The sequence below is a fragment of the Canis lupus genome, chromosome 27 (assembly GCF_003254725.2).
Source record: "Canis lupus dingo isolate Sandy chromosome 27, ASM325472v2, whole genome shotgun sequence".
Classification (NCBI taxonomy): domain Eukaryota; kingdom Metazoa; phylum Chordata; class Mammalia; order Carnivora; family Canidae; genus Canis; species Canis lupus.
This window is the reverse complement of record NC_064269.1, coordinates 7,410,815-7,424,637: the sequence shown is the minus strand read 5'-3', so window position 1 is coordinate 7,424,637 and position 13,823 is coordinate 7,410,815. Positions and strand designations below refer to the sequence as shown.

General features: G+C 38.5%; 1 protein-coding gene across 4 annotated transcripts in view; it reads left to right on the top strand.

The window, feature by feature from the left end:
- The first annotated feature begins 7,678 nt into the window (after window positions 1–7,678).
- The window catches only part of PCED1B (PC-esterase domain containing 1B), a 37,642-nt gene continuing 31,497 nt past the window's right edge, over window positions 7,679–13,823 (top strand). For 2 of the 4 annotated variants that reach the window (XM_035707244.2, XM_025477388.3), the window contains exon 1: window positions 7,692–7,835. The gene's annotated coding sequence lies outside the window, so the exon portion shown is untranslated. Of the gene's footprint in view, window positions 7,836–13,823 lie in introns of all 4 variants that reach the window. The other 2 variants (XR_007406360.1, XM_035707238.2) reach the window with 2 other exon arrangements.

Here is a 13,823-nt window from a genome sequence, read left to right as displayed (position 1 = left end):
GTACCAGGCCTGGATGGGTTCAATGGTGAATTCTAGTAGACATTTAAGGAAGAAATGATATCAATTCTTTACAGTCTCTTCCAGAAATAGAAGCTGAGGAAATACCTCCTAACTCATTCTATGAATTCACTGTTACCTAGTAGCAAAACCAGACAAAAATATTAAAGAAAGAAAACTACAGACCAATGTATCTCATAAACGTAGATGTAAAATGCCTCAACAGAATATTAGCAAATCAAATTTAACAATATATAAAATGAATTACACACCATGACAAGATGGGTTTTATTCCAGGTATGTGAGGCTGCTTCAACGTTTGAAAGCAATTAATGTAACTCATCACATCAACAACCAATAAAAAGAAATTATATAATATCAATAAATGCATAAAATCATTTGAAAAAAATCCAACACCAATTCATGATACAAACAAACAAACAAACAAAAAACACCTTACCAAACTAGGAATAGAGGGAAATAGAGAACTTCCTCAACTTGATAAAGAATATATGCAAGACACACAAAAAGATGCTCAACCTCATTACTCATAATTAGGGAAATGCAAATCAAATCTACAATGAGATATCACCTCACACTTGTCAGAATCAAAACAAATCAAACACCACAACAAGTGTTGGCGAGGATGTAGAGAAAAAGGAATCCCCGTGCACTGTTGGTGGAAATGCAAACTGGTTTGGCCACTCTGGAAAACTGTATAGAGATTCCTCAAAAAGTTGAAAATAGAGGCGCCTGGGTGGTTCAGTCAGTTAAGTGTCTGCCTTTGGCTCAGGTCATGATTCCAGGATCCTGGGATCAAACCCCACATCGGGCTCCCTGTTCCCCTGTGAGCCTGCTTCTCCCCCTTCCTCTGCCTGCTGCTACCCTTGCTTGTGCTCTCCCTCCCTCCACCCTGTCAAATAAATAAATAAATAAATAAATAAATAAATAAATAAATAAATAAAATCTTTTAAAAAAAGTTAAAAACAGAACTGCCATATGATCCAGTAATTCCACTACTGAATATTTACCCAAACAAAAGGAAAGCACTAATTCAAAAAGATACATGCACCCCTATGTTTATTGCAGCATTATTTACAATAACCAAATTATGGATGCAGCCCAAGTGTCAATTGACAGATGAATGGATAAAGAAGATGTGGTAAATATATATATATATATATATATATAATATATATATATATATAATGGAATATTACTCGGCCATAAAAAAGAATGAAATCTTGCCATTTGTAACAACATAGATAGATCGAGAGGGTATAATGCTCAGTGAAAGAAATCAGTCAGAGAAAGACAAAGAGCATATGATTTCACTCATATGTAAATTTAAGAAACAAAACAAATGAACAAAGAAAAAAGACATAAACAAAAAACAGATTCTTAACTATAAAGGACAAACATAGTTACCAGATGGGAGGTGGAAAGGAGGATAGGGGAAATAGGTGAAAGGGATTAAGAGTACACGATGAGCACTGAGTAATGCATGCGACTATTGAATCACTACATTGGACATCTGAAACTAATATAATACTGTATAATCATTATACTGGAATTTAAATAAATAAATAAATAAATAAATAAATAAATAAATAAATAAATACTAACTACAAAATATCTGCATCTAACATCCTACATAATGGAAACTAGATGCTTTCTCCCTAAAATTAGAAATAAGGCAAGAGTATGTCCTCTCATCACTTCTTTTCAATACTGTACTGGAAGTCCTAAGTTATGCAGTTATAATTTTTTATAAAGGAAGTAAATGGTATACAGACTAAGAAGGAAGAAATAAGCTGTCTTTGCTTACAAACAGCATGACACTTCGTGTAGAAAAATCCCAAAGAATCAACAACAATGACAACACAACCCTGTGACTATAGCAAGTGATGATAGCAAGGTCACAAGATACAAGTTAATACACTTAAGTAATGGCTTTTCTATATAGAAGCAATGAACAATTGGAGTTTGACATTTAAAACCAAACATCATTTATGTTAACACCAAAAAATCCTTAATTAGAGATGTAAAAAAGATCTATATGATGAAAACTATAAAACTCTGATGAAAGATATCAAAGATTTAAATAAATGGAGAGGTATTCATGGATAAGAAGACTCAATATTGTCAAGATACCACTTCTTTCCAATTTGATCAGCAGATCAACTCTGTCCTAACAAAAATCCTAGCAAGTTATTTTTTGGCTATTGATAAATTTATTCTAAAGTTTATATGGAAAGGGAAAAACACCCAGAATAGCCAACTTAATATTTTTAAAAAAAGAACAAATTCAGAGAACTGACACTATCTTTAAATTTTTCTATAAAGCTGTAGTGATGTGGTATTGGAGAAAAAATACAGATCAATGGCACAAAATAAGGAGCCCAGAAATAGACCCATATCAACTTATCTTTCACAGAGGAGCAAAGGCAATTCAGTGAAGTAAGGATAGTATTCTCAATAAATATTTCAGGAAGAAAGTTACATCCACAGGCAAAAAGAAAAAGAAAGAATTGATATAGAACTTACGCCTTTCACAAAAATTCACTGAAAATGGATTGCAGACCTAAATGCAAAATACAAAACTATAAAACTCTTAGAAGATAAAATAGGAGAAAATCTAGGTGACTTTGTATTTGGCAATACGTTTTTAGATTCAACATCAAAAGCATAATCCATGAAAGAAAAATTGGTAAGTGGGGCCTCATTAAAATTTAAAAATTTCTGCTCTACAAAAGACATCATTAAGAGAAGGAAAAAAACAATCCACAGACTAGGAGAAAATATCTTTTAAAAAAGATTTTATTTATTTATTTATTTATTTATTTATTTATTTATTTGAGAGAGAGAAAGGGTGGGGAGGTACAGAGGGGAAGGGAGAGGGACAGAGAATCTCAAGCAGACTCCCCATTGTGTGCAGAGGCCATCCTGGAGCTGGATCTCATGACACTGAGATTATGACCTGAGCTGAAAGCAACAGTCAGACGCCCCTAGGAAAAATTGTTTATAAACCGTATAATTGATTAAATTCTTATATACAAAATGTACAAAGAACTCTCAAAACTCAATAGTAAGAAAACCACCTAATTTTTAAAGTAGGCAAAAGATGTGAACGCTACCAAAGAAGATATAAATGAGAAATAAGCATGTGAAAAGATGTTCAATATCATATGTCATTGGGGAATTACAAACAAAACAAAAATGGCACACCTCTTAGAATGGCCAACGTCCAAAACAATGACAACACCAAATGCTGACGAAGATGGGGAGCAACGGGAGCTCATCAGTGCTGGTGAGAATGCAAAATAGCACAGCCTCTTCAAAGTTTCTTACAAAGCTAAGATTTCTACCAAGTCTCTAATTTTTTTTTTTGGTTTTTGAACTTTAAATGCATGCTGCTAAGTGAAAGAAGCCAGTAAGAAAAGGCTACCTACTATACGACTCCAACTATATGACACTCTGGAAAAGGCAAACTATAGAGACAATAGAAAAATCAGTGGTTGCCAAGGTTCCTGGGGGAAAGGAGGATGAGTAGGTGAAGCAGGCAGGATTTTTAGGGTAATAAAATTATTCCGTATGATACTCTAATAGTGGATACATGATATGGTGATACATGATGACTTGTGACACCAGGAAACAGGGTGGATACAAACATACATTTGTCCAAACTCACAGAATGTACAACAGAGTGAACCCTGATGTAAACAGAGAACTTTAGTTAAAATGAGATATCAAGATTGGTTCATCATACACAATATTTGTGTAACAAATATACCCTAATGTAAAATTTAATAGGGGAAACTTTGGGGGTCGGGGTGAGGAGAGTGTATATGGGAATCTGTACTTCCTACTCAATTTTTCTTTCTTTATTTTTTTTAAGATTTTATTTATTTATTCATAGAGATGCAGAGAGAGAGAGAGAAAGAGAGAGAGAGGCAGAGACAAAGGCAGAGGGAGAAGCAGGCTCCACACAGAGAGCCTGAAGTGGGACTCGATCCAGGGTCTCCAGGATCACGCCCCAGACTGCAGGCGGCGCTAAACCGCTGCACCACCGGGGCTGCCCTCAATTTTTCTATAAACATAAAACTACTCTAAAAATAGTCGATTAATATATATTTTATACATCATTATATATAATGATATAACATGTTTTACTTATGACATTTTAAAATTATTTTTATATTACAATAGTGAGGATGAATATTACTGTTAGGATGAAATTTACTCTCCACTCAAATACAGTATACATTTACACTTATGTATTTATATATATAATTGTGTGTATGTATTTACTTTATTATTTTAAGATTTTATTTATTTATGTGAAAGAGTGCACACAAGAGTGGGGGGAGGGGCAGAGCAAGAGGGAGAGAGAAACAAGCAGACTCCACGCTGAGCCTGGAGCCCCTAGGCAGGGCTCAATATCACAACTCATGAGGTCATGACCTGAACCAAAACCAAGAGTCAGATGCTCAACCAACTGAGCCACCCAGGCGCCCCTGTGTGTACCTACTTTAAAATTTCTATTTGCTTCTCAGTGCCCTCTACAAAAAAATCCTTATTGACTCCTATGCTTGTAGAACCTACTGCACTACTTAGTGCATAGCAGATACCCAATAAATATTTGCTAACTCAATGTTTGTTGAATGATAGTCGAATATTGAACGCACTAAAGTGCGTCATCATGTAGCACAGACATATTTCTCCTTCTTATTTATAAGGTCTTAATAACAGGGGTTTCCAAAGGCCTTGATCAGGACACAATGTGCCTATAGCATTCTCCTGGTATGTCAGATAAATAACTCTGATCTCAGTCCAGCTTGTCAGAATAGGCGGAAAAATAATGATGGCAGTTAAACAGTAAGGGATGCATGAGATGTGGATTAAAAGGCACAGTTGCTCATTTAAATTTTACTTCCCAGGATACCTGAGTGGCTCAGCGGTTTAGCGCCTGCCTTTAGCCGGGGCATGATCCTGGAGTCCCAGGATCGAGTCCCACGTCGGGCTCCTTGCATGGAGCCTGCTTCTCTCTCTCATTGTGTCTCTGCCTCTCTTGCTCTTTCTCTGTGTCTCTCATGAATAAATAAATAAAATCTTAAAAAATTAAAATAAATAAATAAATAAATTCTACTTCCCCAGTGTTTTACAAACAGAATAGAGAATTGCTGGAAGTTATTTAGAAGGCTTTTTAAAGTTCTCCATAGTATGGTTATCAATATTGCCCTAACAATATTATTATTATTATTATTATTATTATTATTATTATTATTCCCTAGCAAAGAAAACAAGTATTTTTCAGTTTGTCTTTGAGTAAACCTGAGCTTCTATCTGAAAACAGGCCATTGAGCTCTGCCCGATTGTGAAGAAATATTAAAAGCCATTTGGATCAACTACACTATCAATATATTGGTGTTACAAATATCTCATTATCTATCTTCATTGTTAGCACCACAAATTAAATAAAAACAAAACCTAAAAGATGCTTATGATGGATTCAGGCTTTGAGAATCTGATTTCAATGAACTGCAAAGACAAATGAGTATTCCTGAAAAACTCTATACTTAATGGAAAGGTTAAAATTTGCCATGACAGGGACTTGCTACTCAATAGCACATCTCAGCTTCCTTCCTTCGGCTTGTAAGACTCCAAAACTGTGCCCAAATTTGCCTATCAAGAAATGTCGCTGCATTGCAGAAGCACGTGGGTTTCCAGGCTAGAGCCAGACTGGATGTTGCCTAGGAAACCATTACTGGTTTCTGCTACAGCTAAAAGGGAAAATGTCTGTTCCTGAGGCAGGAATGGCATCAGAATTCTGTCTCCGGCCCTTTTGTAGTTTCTGCGGTTTTCCCTGCTTACCTGTTTTCTATCCCAGATCCCATTTGACTTGATTCTGTGTGGTCCGTGATTCCCAGATGTTCCCTTGAATTGGACTCTCTCACTATCTAGACAGAAGTAAAAACCTAATGGCTGCAAAGTTGTTTGGTTTTGCCTGCACAGTACTTTCATTTATTTATTTGGACCAATGTTTAAAAATCAGGATATATCTCTTAAAAACTTTTATGGCTTTCTTCTTTTTGAAACATTGGAATATCTGTCAATAACTGAAACCATATTCTCTTATGGAGCAATCTGCTAGGACAGAATGGCTAATGGCTACTTGAATGACGTGCGTTTTCCAGTTTGCCACAATCCCCGCGACTCCCTACTGTCCCCTACAATGAGGCTGAGAATAAGTTGTCGTTTACCACTCTACTTTCACTTTTGTTTTTTCTTTGTGGTAGAGGGGTTTCTCTCTTCCCACGTTTTTAGAAGAAGTGGAGGAACAAGATATGAGAGGTTTTAAGAATTTCAAGGAGGAAAATTCTTGGAGGAAATAAAGACTACTTCTAAATATTTAATATGAAAAATGAGTATACACACAAAGAACAGACCTTGCCCATGTATTCTCTTATATCTCATGTCTATGCCTACAGCCATTGGAGTTTATGACTCCTGGTCTAGTTCTTAGACATCTGGATTTTCTTGGAGTGGTTACTATGTTCTGGATTTATTCCCAATCCTAACTTGCTGCCTCGTTTCCTTAACTTGCCCCTGCCTACAGACCAGGAGAGACAAATCATACATCTAATAGTAAAGGTTCTGGGTGCCTCCAATTGCTTCTCCTCATCGTCTACATATAAGCTGATTTCTGCAGATGGGCCATAACATTTCCTTCTAATTTAGTGATAAATGGTAGATAATCCATGATTCTTAGTATAAAAGAATCTGGATATCCTAGCTCACTTACCTCCCTACTCATTTAATCTTATAACTGTGGTTGTGTGTAGATTATACTATAACCACCAAGGAATTTAGCCAATAGTTTTTTGTTGTTGTTGTTTTGGTTATGTTTGTTTGTTTGTTTGTTTGTTTATAAAAAAAGAAAAGTTAGGAAGGAGGGAGAAGAAAGGAAACAGAACACAAATTGTTCAGCAAACCGTTATATTATCATTAGTTGGCATCAGGCCTAGGGGGTTGTGCTCAATTTCCTCTCCCCTTGGTAATTCCTTCAGCTTCCAGGAGACAAGGCAAAAGTTCACTTCTGTTTTCTGCACTCTCTCTTTAATGAGTTGGCACTTGAAAAAAAAAAAAATCCCAGTTTTTAAGGACCTTGTATTTTGGAAAGGAAAGCGAGGAACAGATCCGCATGCACTCAGAGGATGTTAGCAAACGACAAGATACAGCAAAATCTCATCAGGAGAAGGTGTAGACCGAGGTTACCCTGGTGTGGGCTCCGACTGAAGGCCTCCCAGGGTACATCTTTTCAGGTTCTAGGTGGCCTCCCGTGGTCAAAGCACCAAGGAAGTAAAGAGGCCTTAGCCTAAAGTGGCCAGACTGAGGGTTTAAGTCTTTGTCTCCAGAATGTAAAAGAAATGATTAGGATAGTCCGTGCTGGTTTGAGTAAGTGCGCTGGTCTGGTCACGATGAAGCTGGACCTGGCAGCTGGGCTCATCCGCTACCACAGAGGAGTCCAAAGTAGCTGTAATTAGTGCCATCAAAGAGGAAGCCCTGAGCCACCTCCCCAGGGAGGTCAGGTTGGGGGGGGCATGCCCTCCAGCCGGCTGATGCTGCTGCCTCCCCCCAAGCCTGCTGACAGGAGTGCTGTTTCTCTCCTCATAGGACAACCATGACCAGGCACAGTGGCAAGTGGCCAAGGGGAGCTCCCGACTGCCTTTTGCTGCACAGGTGACAGTGTGGCATGCCCCCCCCCCTTTTCCTTCCTCCTCTGGACCAAGTGATAAAAGGACAGGACAGTAAGGAAACCTTCCTTGCATAAGCAGGTAAGTATGGGTCCCTCATCAGACACAACCACAATGTAAAGAATTTGCATCAGCCTTGGGAGCTGGGTCCTGGCCCACAGGTTGTGTTTTCTTAAGAGGTCCACTGAGAACCTACCCAGATGAAACATTTTAGTATTTTTCCCCTGCTTGGGGCTTTCCCATTTGAAGAAATAATAAGCTCCCTCTCTAGTTTCCTTTAACGAACTAAGCATATGATGGGCAAGGTCTCAGATTTTTTTCTTTGCCTATTTCCTCCTAAAATTTAAGTTTGTGGTTGGGTAAGCTCTGTAAGACAGTTCCTCCTTCAGACTGTGGGCTAATGAATAATACTCCACATTTGGTTCTTTGATTTTTCCCCGAGGAGCATCAGCAATCAGAATAACAAAACTGTAAAAGTGAGGAACAAGAAATTCTCCCAGGGTCTTGCATCTGCAACTCCACCCAGTGTCAAGGACTTGTGAACCTGCTGTCACCAAACATGCATGCCTGAAACCAGAGCTGTGACAGATTAGGTGGTAAACTAGGTGCTGCTGTCCGCTCAGGGCCAGCCTCTCTGCCCCCACAGGAAATAATTAAGCAGTCTGCTCATCTTTGCCACAATATTTTATTTTATTTTATTTTATTTATTTTATTTATTTTTGGCCACAATATTTTAATCCTGCATGTCACCGTTCTCTATGGGGCACCCTGTAGGCATGGAAGCAGCCTCAGAACAGGAGGTGTGCAGTGCCCGATTAGGGGAAGGGAGGGGTGTAGGGGGAGGCTGAGGCAGGCTGGAACTGCAAAGTTGCTACTTCCTAGGGAACTGGCCTGGGCTGGCACTCTGTAGGGTGGTTTAAAAAGTAACGGCTAATGAACATGTTATGCCTGGAATGTAAAGGAGACGCCCAGTAAATGGCCGGAGTAATTATTGTTGCAGACTCTGTAAAATGAGTTAATATAAATTATTAACATTCAGTCCATGATATACTCAGTGTGTGTTCAGAAGGATATACTCGGGATATATTTGTAATTTATTATCATGATCTAAGATGCCTTGTCAGTTTGGGATCTTCGGACCTCACACTAAGGTAATGCTCTGGAGGTATTTGACTAATACGCCTGATTAAGAAAAGGCAAAAGGCTGGGTGTTTTCAGAGAAATCTTGACATGATTTAGCAGGTTGTATTCAGCCTCTGAAAGGGAAATGAAATGAGAAGATGCACATCCAGAAAGAGCAAAGGCTGCAGGTTAGAGAATGGGGTAGGGGAAGAAAAGAACACACGTGGGAAGATAAATTAGGAAGCCACAGCCGGATTTCAGATTTGAACGAAGGTAGAGGCTCTAAGGGAGAGAAGTGGACTGACCACAGAATGGTCTAGAAAGGAGCATCTACTCTACTCCTGGTGGATGAAGGCAAGGAAGGAATTCCAGATGATCCTGCAATTTCTGTCATGGAGCAATTAGGTAAATATTGACTTCACTTACTGAGAGGAGGAACAAGCTTGGGGAGTAACATAATTAGTTTAGAATTTACTTTAAATTGGATCCTTACACCATCACAGAGTCTATTCAACCGGGAACAAGGAGACATTTCTTTCTTCTTAGCTATTTTTGTCATGCATTTTAACACTGCCCCATGATTTAACTAGCATGCATCACCAAGAGTAAATGCCTATCTAGAAAATAAACAGTCTTTTGTTCTCACACAAATATATAAGGTGACTGAGTCGACAGTTAAGCAACACCTAGAAATCATGACTAAGAAAATGGGATATTGACATATGACTCAAAGATTTATAGGCAGAGGTCAGTGAAACTGGTAAACATCAGAGTCAGAGAAGTGAAAGTAATTTATAGTTCTCCATTTTTTAAAGATTTATTTATTTTAGAGAAAAGAGCGCGAGAGCAAGAGAGCATGAGTGGTGGGAGGGGCAGGGGGAGAGGGAGGGGGAGAGGGAGATGGAGAATCTCGAGCAGGCTCTGTGCTGAGCCAGAGCCAGACATAGGGCTCGATCCCATGACCCTGAGATCATGACCTGAGCCAAAATCAAGAGTCGGATGCTTAACCGACTGAACCACCCAGCTGCCCTTTTATTCTCCATTTTCATTGATTCGAATATTTCAGAGATTCAACAACAAAATTTTAAGAAAAAGAATATCCTAAAGGAGAAAGAGGGGAAAGTAAAAAACATACACAGTGACATTAGTTTTGTAAATTGTAATTTGGAAAAATATTTAAAAGCCTACTGTTTATTGATAGAATGGAATAGTGACACACAGTTGATATATAAAACAATATATATAATGCAGTTTGGGTCAATCATAATTACAAAGCAAAAACATCCATGTGTAAAGAGTCTGACCAGAGACCACTTTTCCCAGTGCTATTTTCATATATTTAGTAAAATTTTTAAAAACCCTTTTCAATAATAGAAGTGATACTCTCACATAAGGCCATAACTGCATTTCCAACAATGAATTATAATCATCAACTTCTCTGTTTTTTTTCCTCTCTGAACACAGAGACCATGCCTTAGTCAACCTTCTAGCGGGGGGCCAAGCACTGTGCCTGGCCCCAGAGCCCCCCAGCCAGAGTTTATCCAGTGAAGGAGAAAAGGGAAATTAGCATGCGTCAAAAATACTAAGCAATGTCTACCTTCCTGGACAAAGAAACAAAGAAACCTCATGTTCAGCAAGTTAGCAGTTAATATCTCTGAAAATATTGGAACTTTTTCTTTATAAATGTAGTTTGGCCAAGTTTCAGATAGCTCTGAAAATAAAATTCCCGCATCCACATCCCATCATGTAAATATAGGAAGAGGAAGAGTTTTATATATATATAGCATTTTGATTCAGGAAAAAATAATATTAGCCCTGTTAGAATTAATTTAAAATGCACTTACCAGCATGCATTTTTTTGAAATATCCAGGTTTTTAAAAAATTCACAGTGTTGTGGATAGCCTCTTCCAATATGACGACTTGAAGGAAAAGACAGTTTAAAAATAACCTTTTTAAAAATGCAAATCACGGGGACACCTGGGTGGCTCAGCGGTTGAGCACCTGACTTTGGCTCAGGTCATGATCCCAGGGCCTTGGGATCGAGTCCCACAACGAGCTCCCTGCATGGAGATGCTTCTCCCTCTGCCTATGTCTCTGCCTCTCTCTTTGTGTCTCTCATGACTAAGTAAATAAATAAATAAATCTTTAAAAAAATGCAGATCATAAATGTGAAAGGTGAAGAAAGATTGTTTGCCAGCCTCTTTGATTGGGAGAGGGATGATGCTCCCAGCATTTTTTGAGTCTAGGTTGGAGCTTCTTGTTTTGCATAGTTTATGCGAACATGGATCAAGGACAGGAAGTGTTGTTGTAGCTCATAAATAGCTAAATCAACTGACCTGTAACATAAAACAGCCCAAGTAGAGGATCTGAAAGCTTCTGGCCTGGGATTTGACATAGCTATGTTCTTATGCAGATGGTATCCCAGGAAACTGTAGTGAACTTGGCAGTGGAAAATTATTCAGCCTTTAAAAAGGAAATCTTGTCACATACAACATGGATGAACCTCAATGACATGGTGTTAAGTGAGCTAAACCGGTCAGAAAAGGCAAATACAAAAAAAATTTAAAAATATATATATATAAATAAATAAATAAATAAATATCATGTGATTCCACTTGGGTGGAGTCTCTAAAGCAATCACGTTCAGAGAAACAGAGGATGGAACGGGTGGTTGCTGGAGGCTTTGGAGATCAGCAAAGTAGAGTGGTGGCTTAGTGGATATAGGGTTTCAGATTTATGACATGAAAATCTTCACGAGGTGTGCTGCATGATACTGTCGTATTGTGAATACACTCAACACTACCAAACGGCACACTTACACATGGTTTAGTTGGTAAAAAAAAAAAAAAAAAAAAAAAAACAAGACAAAAGAGAGAGACAATTGGAATCAGAAGACTAAGTCAGTAGTTAGGAGTCCTCTAAAAAAAATTTAATATTATTTAGAGGTAAGGGACTTTGCTAAATAATTCAAGGCCCAATTCTCCTAGGATGTTAAATTATTCTTTATGAAAAGGTTAACCATCTTTTTGTGTTTTGTTTTGTTTGTTTTTTGCCACTCTGGAATTTATGAACTGTGGCTCTGGAACTGAGACTGAGACTCAGGAGGCCTGGTCCTTAGTCCAAGCTCAGCAGCTAGCCTGGCTGTGATTCAGGCAGTTGCTTGACCTTCTTAGAATCTCAGCTTGGCCTAAGGTGCCATCATCTTACCCACTTGTCAAGTCTGTTCCTGCATGGATCAGGGCACACCAGTCCAGAGCTGTGCCACCGAACGGGGTACTTGTCAGTGTTTACATTTTATTCAGTGGTAGTCATTTAAAGCCTATTTTTATATTACTAAAGCATGGATATATGTATACTAATTTCTAGAACAAATTGAGCATTTACTAAGTGCCAACTGCTCTGCTTAGCGCTTGGCATATTCAATCTCCACTGCTGGATTTGGGCCAGGGAAGTTAAGGAACTTTCCTCAAATCAGCCAGCTTGGAGGATTCAGACCTGAACTCAACTTTTCTGCCTGCAAAGGCCATGCTCTGAACCCCTAAGCAATACTGGACCTGGACAGAAAATTTGCATAAAACATCAGAATTCTAAGAAAGTTCGTAGAAAATTTTAAGAAGTCCTGACAGAATGAGGTCTTCTATAAATTCACCTCTCACTCCATGCATCCTGGTGAAACCACCAATTTGGCTCTTCTCAACCTATAACCTCCCAAACTCCAACTCTAGCCTCCCTCCTCGACAACACAGAAGTTTGCAGGGATTGGCTTTGTGCAGAACTTAATTCAATCACTACACTGAACGCATGATAAGTTTTAATCCAGTCTCAAAATTCTTAGTATACTATCAGAGAAGACTTTGTGCCTCAGTAGAAACAAATTACTCACATGTGCTTAAAAGTTCAAAATGCAAGTGCTTTGAAGAGAAATTATCGAGAACATGCAGACTGTTTCAAGTCATACAAGCAAAGAAAACACATAGTGTTTTGTGATTTGCCAAACTTGATCCTTTTTTTTAAGGTAGCCACTCACAGATTTGCACATAAACACACAGCAGCTTGCTGAAATAAGTATATTATAAGTACATATGTCATAGGTTGATTTCTGGCCTGCTTGAAGCACTCCGTTCCAAGAAGATAAGAAAAATAAGTGTTCTTGGAAACAGGAAATGTGAATAAAATGATATTAGCTCATATAAAGATCAACTTAAACTAATCTGTGGCTGAAACTACTAAAAGAGTTGTTAATGTTAAAGGAACATCATTTTTTTGTCCCGATACTCATAATATTTTTCACTGTCTAAAATATTTGGCTTTTATGGGTTTGCTTCTAAATAAATCAGAGTGTAAAACACATTATGAATTTGTAATGACATTTAACATACATCAGTAGAGACCAAAAGTCCTAACTAAATACAATTTTTGCCTAATCTCCTATCTGCCTTCCATGTGGTTAAAACAGACTAGAGAAGGGACACCTTTGTGGCTCAGTGGTTGAGCGCCTGCCTTCGGCTCAGGGCATGATCCTGGAGTCCTGGAGTCCTGGGATTGAGTCCCATATGAGGACTGAGCCTGCTTCCCCCTCGGCCTGTGTCTCTGCCCCTCTCTCTCTCTCTCTCTCTGTCTCTCATGAATAAATCAATAAAATCTTAAAAACAACAACAACAACAAAAGATAGACTAGAGAAAATCAAGCATCCATGCTGAACACTCCCAGTTTGACCAGGGGCTCCCAGCCTGAAGTGGGCCTCCAAGCTGCTCAGTAATGACAGCCCCCTTCATCTCCCAGAGGACAATTTCATACCTTCTCCTCCATCCCCAAACCTCTAATAGGGCCTGAGGCAGGATCACTCTCAACTGGTGACCTTGCCTTTGCTGCCTATTTCACTGAGAACATAGCAGTCAGCAAAAACTCCACAAGCTGGCGCCCCCACACCTAGCCATACACCAGCC